Raw genomic sequence first — 12,308 nt, forward strand, 5'->3', positions numbered from 1 at the left:
AAAATATTTCTTTTATTTCCAGACCTGGAATACGTAATTCTAAAAGTAGTGTTGAATCTTAATTTAAAAAAATAACAAAATTTAAAGATCAATGATTTAATAATTCTCTTGTATCTTAAGCAAAATAGTATCAACTCTAAAACTAGAGCAAGCAAACAAACAAACAAAAAACCCAATTCTTAGAACCAGAAAGCAGCAAAGAACTTTATCTGTCCTAGAGTTTCATTATATAGATGGAGAAAATTGAGTCTTATGAAGGAAGAAAGCTGACAAATATATTTTAAAAAGGAAGAAAGACTCAAATTTAACTGTATGAAGAAAACATTTTTGAGATTTGGTATGAAGGTAGTTGGTTCCCTGAGAACAGAGCCTTAACAAGTTCATACATGTGAACTTGGCACAGAGAGTCAAAACTTACCTGGCCTCTTATTAGATTAATAATGCTCTTTATGCCTTCTGTAAAACATACTAACACTCTAAGGCAGATTGAAAACTCACAGCTAATAGCCTACCCACTTGTACACATCTGGCTCTACCTATTGAGTTTCATGCTTATTGAGAGCTGTTATGATTGATTCCAAACCTGTTTATGCCAATTGTACTTATTATTGTAATAATTTTATTTAATTCAATATTATATAAAGTAATTAATATGGATTTAAAAGAACTTCTATTTCTATAAAGTGTAAATTCATTAGGGAAGACTTGATGCATGCAGATTGTTAAGGAAAAAATTGTTTTAGAAGTAGGTTTGGGGAGAGGTTGGAAAAATAAAACAAAAATCTAGAAGCATTTTGTACCATAATTCCTTATAAGTGTCCTCAAATTTCTGCTGCATTTCAAAGAAAGTGAAACTTGATGTCAGAGATAATGCCATATCATGGTGTTGATGTAATAATGACCATGAGAAACTTAAATCAAAGGACCACCACTCAATGAAAAGGCCTTGACTCTACATCAAGAAAGAGAAGAAGCAAGGTCTATTAATATGATTTAATATTAGATAAATTGTCTAAGATACATACATATCTATATGTATATTTATTATTTAAAAATAATTTCCAGTTTCAACCAATATTTTCAATTAGAAAACCAAGTATTCATCACAAGTACATCAAATAATAAGGTTCCTGCTATAGTATATTCCTAGTGTTTAGTGAATGGAAGAATGGGAAGTTAGATGGGGTAGATAAAACAAGGCACCCTAAAAATTCAAGGCATTTTTCAATTTATTTGAAAATTTTGTCAATACTCACTTAATGTCAACTACGTTTTCCATCATTATGTAGTTAGAGGATGTTTGAGCTAAAAAAATAACTTTTAAATTTATCCTTTTTTTAAGATTTATTTTTTTAATTTATTTTAGAGAGAGAGCAAGCAAGCAGGGATATGGGGAGAGGGAGAGGGTCCCAAGCAGACTCTGCCCCAAGCATGGAGTCCCACGCAGGGCTCAGTCTCATGATGCTGAGATCATGACCTGAACCAAAATCAAGAGTTGGATGCTCAACTGATTGAGCCATCCAGGTGCCCTTAAATCTCTCCTTATTTCATGTAGCACTTCTCTCCCTCCTTGACATAGCATATTTCTTTTTTGGGTGTCTGGTGAAAGTTCTCCTCTGGCAGTTCTTGCTGAGTGGCTTCCATGCTGGGTGAGAGTTTGCAAGCGGCATATTTTTCCAATGCCATCCACAATGTGATAGTGGTTTCTGAGAAAGGAGTTTCCAGGGCTGCTAAGCAACCATTGCTGATGGCTAAAAATAAGGAACAAACATCATACTATGGGACCATGGAAGCTTAAGGAGCTTTCAAAGCCAATAACTCTGGTTGATAATTACTATTGGATTCTGCTTTGAAATGGATTAAAAACACATTGTGTGTGAATCTACAGTTATTTGCACAGCAAAAGCTGTTCCTCAAAGCTTCATTTGCATTGATTTATTTTCATGTGAGATCTGTTTAAAAATATTAATTATATTTGATTTGAGTAGACATGTCTTCATGTGTACTTATTTCCATGGGGTAAAGACCTATAATAACATGTAAAAAGCATGTAGATATAGAGCATGGGCTTAAAACTTCATTCTGCTTGAACCATCCATCAATTTATCCAGAGTTTTAGATTTATATATCACCACTATAGCATGGACCTATTTACCTCTGCGTTTCTTCATTTTCCATTCATTCATTTAACATCAATTACCTATCTATATTATCATTTTTCTATCTCACCAGCAACTATTTTTCTTCTATTCTTGGAATTTATCTACTTAGCTCTACTGTTCAGCATATGCCTATCCCTATCAACTTTTGATTGCTATACTTGTCCATATAGTATCATATCACTCATCTACCTCTTTATTTTGGAGTTTTACTGGCCACCTTTCCTAAACTTGCATTACCTTTTCTGACCTTTTGATTTTTTTTTTTTTAATTCTAGCACCTAGTGCCTTCATAATAACATGTCTAGCTCTGAGTTCAGTATAGACAAAGATCACAAGTCTTCCCATTCCTTACTGTGTCCCCAATGCATAATGTACTGATTTACACTTGCTAATCATCCAGTGAATATTTGTAGAATGAATGTATAAATGTTTGCATATAGTTGTATCCTCACCCACTTTTATCTCCTTTCCACCATCATTTCATCAACAGGTTCTCTCTTACCATCATCTTTCCACTATCTATTATCCTTCCAACAGGCTGTCTGTCAAGTTTGCCATTCATAATCCCAACTATACATCTATGCATTTTTATCTCTAAACCTCTTTATCTACATCTAAGCAGATATCTAACATTTTACTAATGTATTACAGGATTTTTTCATCTATTCATCCTTGTATTGATGTCTCTTTCATCTCTTTTGTCACTCATCAATCCATCATTCTCTATCATGCTTTCCTACCTAAATTATATTATGCATCATTTTAATGTAAAATGATAGGTGTGTAAAATTTTCAGTGAAAGGCTCAATAAAAGGATAATGGAGAATTTACATCTTTATTCCATTTATCTTTTATGAATTCAACTATATGAACTCAGCAAATAAAAATGAAAGATGAGAAAAATAACAACTAATGCCATCACCCAATGTAATGGCATATGCATATGGCACTCACCATAGCACATGGTGTAGTCTAGAGATGGAACTTGAGCTATGTGCTATTCCCAAAGTCATTTTAAATGAAATTGAAAAGTTTAAAAACAGGTATTTTTCATACTACATGGCCTAAAAACACAAGCCAACTATTTTTTTTTCATACAGCTCACCCAAAGAAACAACAATCTGTTCCAAATTTAGAGGAAAACTGACTATGTTAGATCTACTGAGACACAATATAGTGGTTTCTGTTACAGCATTTTCCTATAGGAATGTCAAGTTGAATTTTGACTATTGATAATTTTAGCCATAGTTGCTGCCTTTTGGAGCCTCACCTCTGGGTAGCATAGGACTCCATCACGGTCATTAGTCACAGGGCAGGATAACATTGAGGGAAATAGTGATGCTTGACCTTATTTTATTTTCATTAAATTTTTTTTATTTTATTAGCATATAATTTTTTATTTGCTTCGGGGGTACAGGTCTGTGAATCCTCAGTCTTACACAATTCACAACACTCACCATAGCACATACCCTTCCCAAAGTCCATAACCCAGACACTCTATTCCTCCCCTGCAACACCCCAGCAACCCTCAGTTTGTTTTGTGAGATTAAGAGTCTCTTACGATTTGTCTCCCTCCCTGGTCCCATCTTGTTTCATTTCTTCCCCTGCCTTCCCACCACGACCCCCCACCCTGCCTCTCAAATTCCTCATATCAGAGAGACCGTATGACAATTGTCTTTCTCTGATTAACATGTTTCACTTAGTCTAAGAACCTAGATGTCTATCAACACATGAATGGATAAAGAAATGCATAAAGAAGATGTGAAAAACATATCACATCTTCTTTATAGCATATATATGTGTATATATATATATATATATATATATATATATATATATGATGAAATACTATGCAGCCATCAAAAAACCTCAAATTCTTGCCATCGGCAATGACGTGGATGGAACTAGAGTTTATTTTTGAAGGGTGATTTAGAATGTTTCCGAAACAAAGAAAGAAAGAAAGAATAGTCAAGGGTGAGAGACAACAAACACTCACCAAACTTTTCCAGTTGAGTTTCCCAAAAATATATGCTTTTCTCCATTAACTCTAGATTTCTGTGGTTATCCATCTTACTAGAGTATTGCTATCTGTTCTCCTAATTCAGATCTCTCTGCATTTTAGAGTTTTACATGACATTTAAGTGATTAATTGTTGGCATCAGGGAAATACCAATCAAAACCACAATGAGATATCATGTCACACCAGTCAGAATGGCTAAAATTAACTAGTCAGGAAATGGCAGATGTTGGCAAGGATGAGAAGAAAGGGGAACCCTCTTATACTGCTGGTGGGAAGACAAGCTGGTAGAGCCACTCTGGAAAACAGTATGGAGGTTCCTCAAGACATTAAAAATAGAGCTACCCTATGACCCTGCAATTACACTGCTAGATATTTACCCCTACCCCCCAAATAAAAATATAATGATCCAAAGGGGCACCTGCACCCCAATGTTTATAGAACCAGTATCCACAATACCCAAATTATAGAAAGAGCCCAGATGTCCATAAACAGATGAATGGATGAAGAAGATGGTGTGTATATATATACAATGGAATATTACTCAGCCACCAGAAAGGATGAAATCTTAACATTTACATCAACATGGATGGAACTGAATGGTATTATGCTGAGTGAAATAAGTCAATCAGAGAAAGAACAATTATCATATGGTTTCACTCATATGAGGAATATAAGAAATAGCACTAGAGGATCATAGGGGAAAGGAGGGGAAAAAAATGGGAAGTCATCAGAGAGGGAACAAACCATGAGAGACTCTTAACTATGGGAAAAATACTGAGGGTTGCTAGAGGGGAGGGGGGTGAGGGATGGGCTAACAGAGTGATGGGCATTAAGGAGGGCAGGTGATGTGATGAGCACTGGGTGTTTTATGCAACTGATGATTACTGAACTCTGTATGTTGGCTAATTGAATTTAAATGAAAGAAGTGATTAATTGTGTGATATATCTAACATTGCATATCCAGGTTAAAATTATAAAGTTATGTTTCATTCTTTTATAAAGTAATAAATTACCCTGTTGTATGAACTTCACTTGTTATGTTAATTTCCCCAAATAACTTATGAATAGGATTAAATATTAAAGAGTGCAATATATAATGAAATTAATAGTTCATTTCTTTTAAATATCAACTTTGGACATTGTCTTAGGTTGTTGTGAGAAACAATTTGCATATAGATTAGAAACAAGAACTCTAGAGTTGGTTTGTCTAGGTTTGATATGACTTCACCACTCTACAGTTGCATGATCTTGAGTGGGTTACTTTATTTCTCTATGCCTGTTTTTTCATCTGTAAAGTGGAATTAAAAATGGAATCTTCCCCAGAGGATCTATATGGGAATTAAATGATTTAATATATGTGAAGTCCTTAAAACAGTGGCTCATACTGTCTTAACTGTTGTTATTATTGTTGTTGATATTACTTTTAAATATTTGGAATTTAGTGCACTTTTATTATCACTTACCTTTTCCATTTCTCTTCTCCCATTATGGCTATATGATGTCATTTGCAACTTTAAGCAACATTACATAAAGTGCTTCATTTCTCTTAAGTTCCAAAATGAGGATATTGGTGCTTCCATACTCCCTTCTATCTTGTCCACCTTCCAATCTGTATTAGTTATATATGTTTACCTTCTCAAAGTTAATGATTTGTCTGTTCTATAATCATAATTAAGAGTTGTATATTTTGCCCAAAACTCTGAAATTTAAAAATATAATAAAAATCAACTGACATTATTAGGAGCCTAGAAATGGTAGTTACTACAGAGTCAAGTACTATGTTTAAGACTATATTTCTATCTCTACAGATCCAATGTCACAGTCACTTATAGGAGACTGTTCCAAGAGTAAATTGCAATTGGATGCTCCTTTTCCATAAACCACAGTTGATTTTACCATGACCTCAAATTTTCTCAGACAGCAGTCATTTTATCTTGTCTCTCATTTCCTTTTTATATTCCAGAATCTTCCATCCTGGATCCCTTGTACTGCTGATTCTGTAGTACTTCTGAGTACCTGTAATCCTGCAATTACTCTTAATGTTCACTGGATCTCATTGTCTTTCTGGTTTACTCCTTTTGAGTTCTTCCTGAAGTACATTTTCAAATAAGATTAAATACATGAGGTGCAAATTTTCAAGTCCTAGCTGCCTAAAAATTTCCTTATTCTGCCTTCATGTTTGATAGTCTGGTCCGCATAACATTTATCACCCACATACACATTTTCCTCTCAAGCTATGAAACATTTCTTTCTTGGCTTCTAGCGTCCAGCATAATTGATGAAAAGTTTGATACTAATCTGATGCTTATTATTTTGTATGTGATTTGGTCATTGTATACCCCAGCCCTCTGGGAAATTTTATGTTTTTTTTTTTCATTTTCTTTGCTATTTAAAGATATGTTTTGCAATTATAGTGATAGAAAAGATTCTTAATTTTCACTTATTGTGTTGAGCCCTTTGATCTAAAACATATGTACTTATACTTTAGGAAATTCTCTTCTATTATTTACTGGGTATTTTCTACTCACAAATTTTCTGTTCTCCTTTTGTAGAACTCCTGTTAATCATAATTTGAAACTACAAAATAAATTTTCCTTTTGATATTTTCCTTCATATTTTTGTCTTTGGTATTTTCTACTTTTTGGAGATTTGTTTAAATTTATCTTTGTCTTTATATTGAAAAGCTCACTGTCAATTATATTTTTAACTTTCAAGCCTTCTTTCCTCATTTCTGATTGTTCCTTTTCCATAGCTTCCTATATTCTTTTTACAGATTTGCTATCTTCTTGTACCCTCTCTGGAAATTAATTATAGATCTTTTTGAAGTTATTTTGTCTGATTTTTTAGACAATTTACTTTTTATTTTCCTTGTTCCTTTTCTGCACATGTTTTTCATCAAATGTCTGGTGATATTCCTTTGTTTGTATTTCATAATGAGGCCTTAAAAGGCTACTTGGAAGTGCTGTGTACATGGGCAAAGATTTTTACTGATGAATTTCAATTTATTGCACACAGGGTGGAAGCTTGGATATATGTTGGGGAACTACTAAACCATAGACACGCCACTATTTTACTATGAGATGCAGATAGTCAAATGATAACCGCAGTTCTCTCCAATTAATTCAGTTTCCCTAGTGGAGAGCATAATTTTTTTTTTTTGAACAGTTAAATATCTTCCTGCTGGGTGAATTCCTCTTTTGGCCTGATATGTAAATTTAAGTCTCTGGAGATAATCCTAAGGACATACAGAAAATGAAGACACATTTTTTCAAGAAAATCTGAAAATCTGGAAGAACAGTGAGAGTCTGTGGTTTTTGAACTAAGAACCATTTCCTCCTTTTTCACTCAGAGCTCACTGAGACTCCATACCAGACTGATGCAGCCAAGAACACAGGGCCCTCTCTGCCTCCCGCCCCCAGTCAGAGGGCTATCTTCCTGGGACAGGCAGGGTATTAACATTTATCATCTTGCCCCAAGCCACCTGTTGCTAAGTATAAATTGTGCAACTGAGAGATGGAGGAACCCTTCTGCACAGCCTAACATTTTTGGGACTAAGATTATACTTTGGATCAAATACTGCCAGGAATCCTGAGCCACTGATTACCCTGGTCCTGCTTTTTCAGATGGCAGTTCCATAATGGAAGAGGTAAGCCAGAAGAAATGGATATTACCACCCTCTCTCCACTACTACCCAGCCCCTAAACTGTGGGTTTCACTCATCCATAAGTTGGACATTATCCCTATCCCAGGTCCAGAGCCTTGACTCCGAGATTTTGTTTGGGCAGAGAAGCAGGCTATAAAGCAGAGAACTCCAAACTCCTTCCAAAATGAACTGACTTCACTGGCAACAGAATGTGAAGTTCAATCCTAAGGATATTATATTGGAGTTGTGTCATTTCTCCCCTGCCATCCAAGTCATATGTTGAAGCCATAACACACAGTGCCATGGTATTTGGAGACGGGGCCTTTAGAATATAATGAATTTTAGATGAGGTTTCAGAAGGGTGGTGCCTTCACCATAAGGTTGGTGAAGGGATTAATGCCATTATAGGAAGGGGCACCAGAAAGTGTGCTTAACTCTCTTTTTGTCAAGTGAGGACACAGTGAGAAGGTGGCTATCTATAAGCCACTAAGAGAGCTCTCACTAGAACCAGCCCACACTAGTACCTTGATCTTGGACTTATAGCCACAAAAACTGTGAGAAAATAAACTTCTGTTAAGTAAGCCACCCTGTCTATAGGATTTTGTTATGGCATCCCAAGCTAAGAGAGATGTTCTCAGAAACAGTAGAAGTTTGCTGAAAGGCGATTAGGAGGAGATTAGTAGATTAATTTGACATATAGGCTAAACTGTAGGCTGATCAGTTTTCTAGACAGAATTGGGAAAGAGTAATTTGGAAGGAGTCCTCCTGTCATCAAAACAAATTCCAAGCACTGGTCTTGCAAACTGTGCTTTTTTTTTTCCCTATATAATTTCAAGTTGGTTAACATATAGTGCAGCACTGGTTTCAGGAGCAGAATACAGTGACTCATTACCCACATGTAATACCCAGTGCTCCTCCCAACAAGCATCTATCTTAATGCCCATCACCCATTTAGCCCATCCTGCACCCACTTCCCTCCAACAACCCTACTTCTGTTTTCTATAGTTAAGAGCCTCTTATGGTTTGTCTCCCTCTCTTTTCCACCTTCTCATATGTTCATCTGTTTTGTTTCTTAAATCCACATATGAGTGAGATCATATGGTATTTGTATTTCTCTGACTTAACTTGCTTAGCATAATATACTCTAGTTCCATCCACATCATTGCAAATGGCAGGATATCATTCTTTTTGATCACAGAATAATATTCCATTGTGTATATATATACACCTCATCTTCTTTATCCATTCATCAGTTGCTGGACATTTGTGTCCTTCCATAATTTGGCTATTGTTGATAGTTCTTTTGTAAACATTGGGGTACATACCCCTTCAAATCAACATTTTCATACCTTTTGGGTAAATACCTAGCAGTACAATTGCTGGGTCACAGGGTAGTTCAATTTTTAACTTTTTGAGGAAACCCCATACTCCTTTCTAGAGTGGCTGCACGAGTTTGCTTTCCCACCAACACTGCAAGTTTCCCCTATTCTCTGCATCCTCACCAACCCCTATTGTTTATTGAGATGTTAATTTTAGCCATTCTGACAGGTGTGAAGGGTATCTCATTGCAGTTTTGATTTGTATTTCCCTGATGATGAGAGATGTTGAGCATATTTTCATGTGTCTATTAACCATCTGAATGTCTTCTTTAGAAAAGTGTCTATTCATATCTTTTGCCCATTTCTTAACTGGATTACTTGGTTTCTGGATGTTGAGATCGGTGAGTTCTTTATAGATTTTGGATACAAGCCCTTTATCCTGTATGTCATTTGCAAATATCTTCTCCCATTCCATCAGTTGCCTTTTAGTTTTGTTGATTGTTTCCTTTGCTGTGCAGAAGCTTTTTACCTTGATGAAGTCTCAATAGTTCATTTCTGCTTTTGTTTCCCTTGCCTCAGGAGATGGGTCTAGTAAGAAGTCGCTATGGCCAAGATAAAAGAGGCTGCTTCCTGCTTTCTTCTCTAGGATTTTGAAGGTTTCCTGCCTTACATTTAGGTCTTTCAACCATTTTGAATTTGTTTTTGTGTATGGTGAGAGAAAGTGGTCTACTTTCATTCTTAATGTGACTGTCCAGTGTTTCTAGTTGCATTTGTCGAAGAGACTGTTCTTTTTTCCACTGGATATTCTTAACTGCTTTGTTGAAGATAAGTTGGCCATATGGTTGTGGGTCCATTTCTGGGTTCTCTATTTTGTTCCATTAATATATGTGTCTGCCTTTGTGCCAGTACCACACTGTCTTGATGATTACAGCTTTGTAATAGAGCTTAAAATCTGAAATTGTGAGGCCTCCCACTTTGCTTTTCTTTTTCCACATTTCTTTGGCTATTCAGGGTTCTTTCTGGTTCCATACTAATTTTAGAATTGTTTGTTTCAGCTCTGTGAAAAATGCTGGTGGTATTTTGATAGGGATTGTACTCAATGTGCATATTGCTTTGGGTAGTATAGCCATTTTAACAATATGTGTTCTTCTATTTCAAGAACATGGAATATCTTTTCCATTGCTTTGTGTCTTCTTCAATTTCTTTCATAAGTGTTCTATAGTTTTCGGAGTACAGATCGTTTATCTCTTTGGTTAGGCTTATTCCTAGGTCTCTTATGGTTTTTGGTGCAATTGTAAATGGGATCAATTTCTCTTTCTGCTGCTTTATTATTGGTGTATAGAAAAGAAATATTTCTGTACATTGATTTTATATCCTGCGACTTTGCAGAATTCATGTATCAGTTCTAGCAATTTTTTGGTGGAATCTTTCAGGTTTTTTTTTTTAATTTATTTTTTATTTTCAGCATAACAGTATTCATTATTTTTGTACCACACCCAGTGCTCCATGCAATCCGTGCCCTCTATAATACCCACCACCTGGTTCAGGTTTTATACATAGAGTATCATGTTGTCTGCAAAGAGTGAAAGTTTGACTTCTTCCTTGCCTGTTTGGTTTCCTTTTATTCCTTTTTGTTGCCTGATTACTGAGGCTAGGACTTCTAGCAGTATGTTGAATAACAGTGGTGAGAGTGAATATCCCTGTCATGGTCCTGACCTTAAGGAAAAAGCTCTCCATTTTTGTCTATAGAGGATGATATTAGCTGTAGGGTTTTTTTTATATGGCCTGTATGAGGTTGAGGTATGTTCCTTCTATCTACTTTCTTGAGGGTTTTTATCAAGAAATGATGCTGTAGTTTGTCAAATGTTCTTTTTTTTTTTTCTGTGTCTACTGAGATATCATATGATTCTTATCCTTTCTTTTATTAATGTGGTCTATCATGTTGATTGATTCTTGGATATTGAACTACCCCTGAAGCCCAGAAATAAACCCCACTTGGTCAGGGTGAATAATCCTTTTAATGTACTATTGGATCTTATTGGCTAGTTTCTTCATGAGAATTTTTGCATCCATGTTCATCAGGGACATTGGCCAGGAATTTCTTCTTCTTAGTGGGGTCTTTGGTTTTGGAATCAAGGTAATGCTGGCCTCATAGAATGAATTTGGAAGTTTTCCTTCCATTTCTACTTTGTGGAACAGCTTCAGAAATATAGGTATCAATTTTTCTTTAAATGTTTGATAGAGTTGCCCTGGACTCTTGTTCATAGGGAGATTTTTATTATTATTATTATTATTACTGATTCCCTTTCTTTCCTGGTTATGGGTCTCTTCAAATTGTCTCTTTCTTTCTTTTACAGTTTGGTAGTTTATATGTTTCCAGGAATTCATCCACTTCTTCCAGATTGCCCAATTTGTTGGCATATAATTGCTCATAATATGCTCTTATAATTAAATCTCTGCAGTGTTGGTTGTGATCTCTCTTCTTTCACTTGTGATTTATTTGGGTCCCTTTTTTTTTCTTTCAGATAAGCTTTGCTGGGGGTTTATCAATTTTGTTAATTCTTTCAAAGAATCTGCTCTTAGTTTTGTTGATATGTTCCACTGGTTTTTTGATTTCTATATCATTTGTTTCTGATCTAACCTTAATTATTTCCTTTCCTCTGCTGCTTTTAGACTTTGTTCACTCATCTTTTTCGACCTCCTTTAAATATGAGGTTAGATTGTGTATTTGAGACTTTTCTTCCTAAGTCCTGTATTGCTATGTACTTCCCTCTTAGGACAAACTTTGCTGTATCCCAAAGGTATAGACTGTAGTGTTTTCACTTTCATTTGCTTCCAATGTATTCCATGTATTTTTTTTTTTATATCTTCTTTAACTTCCTCATTGGCCCATTCATTCTTTAGTGGGATGTTCTTTAACCTGCATGTATTTGTGTTCCTTCCCAAATTTTTCTTGTGGTTGACTTCAAGTTTCATAGCATCATGGTATGAAAATATACGTGGTATGTCTCAATCTTATTGTACTGGTTGAGTCCTGGTTGTTGAGCCAGTATACAATCTATTCTGGAAAATGTTCCATGTGCACTCAAAAAGAATGTGTATTCTGCTGCTTTAGGATGTAACACTCTGAATATGTCTGTTCAGTCCACCTGGTTCAGCATGTC

Source organism: Mustela nivalis (genome assembly GCF_964662115.1).
Source record: "Mustela nivalis genome assembly, chromosome: X".
Lineage (NCBI taxonomy): Eukaryota > Metazoa > Chordata > Mammalia > Carnivora > Mustelidae > Mustela > Mustela nivalis.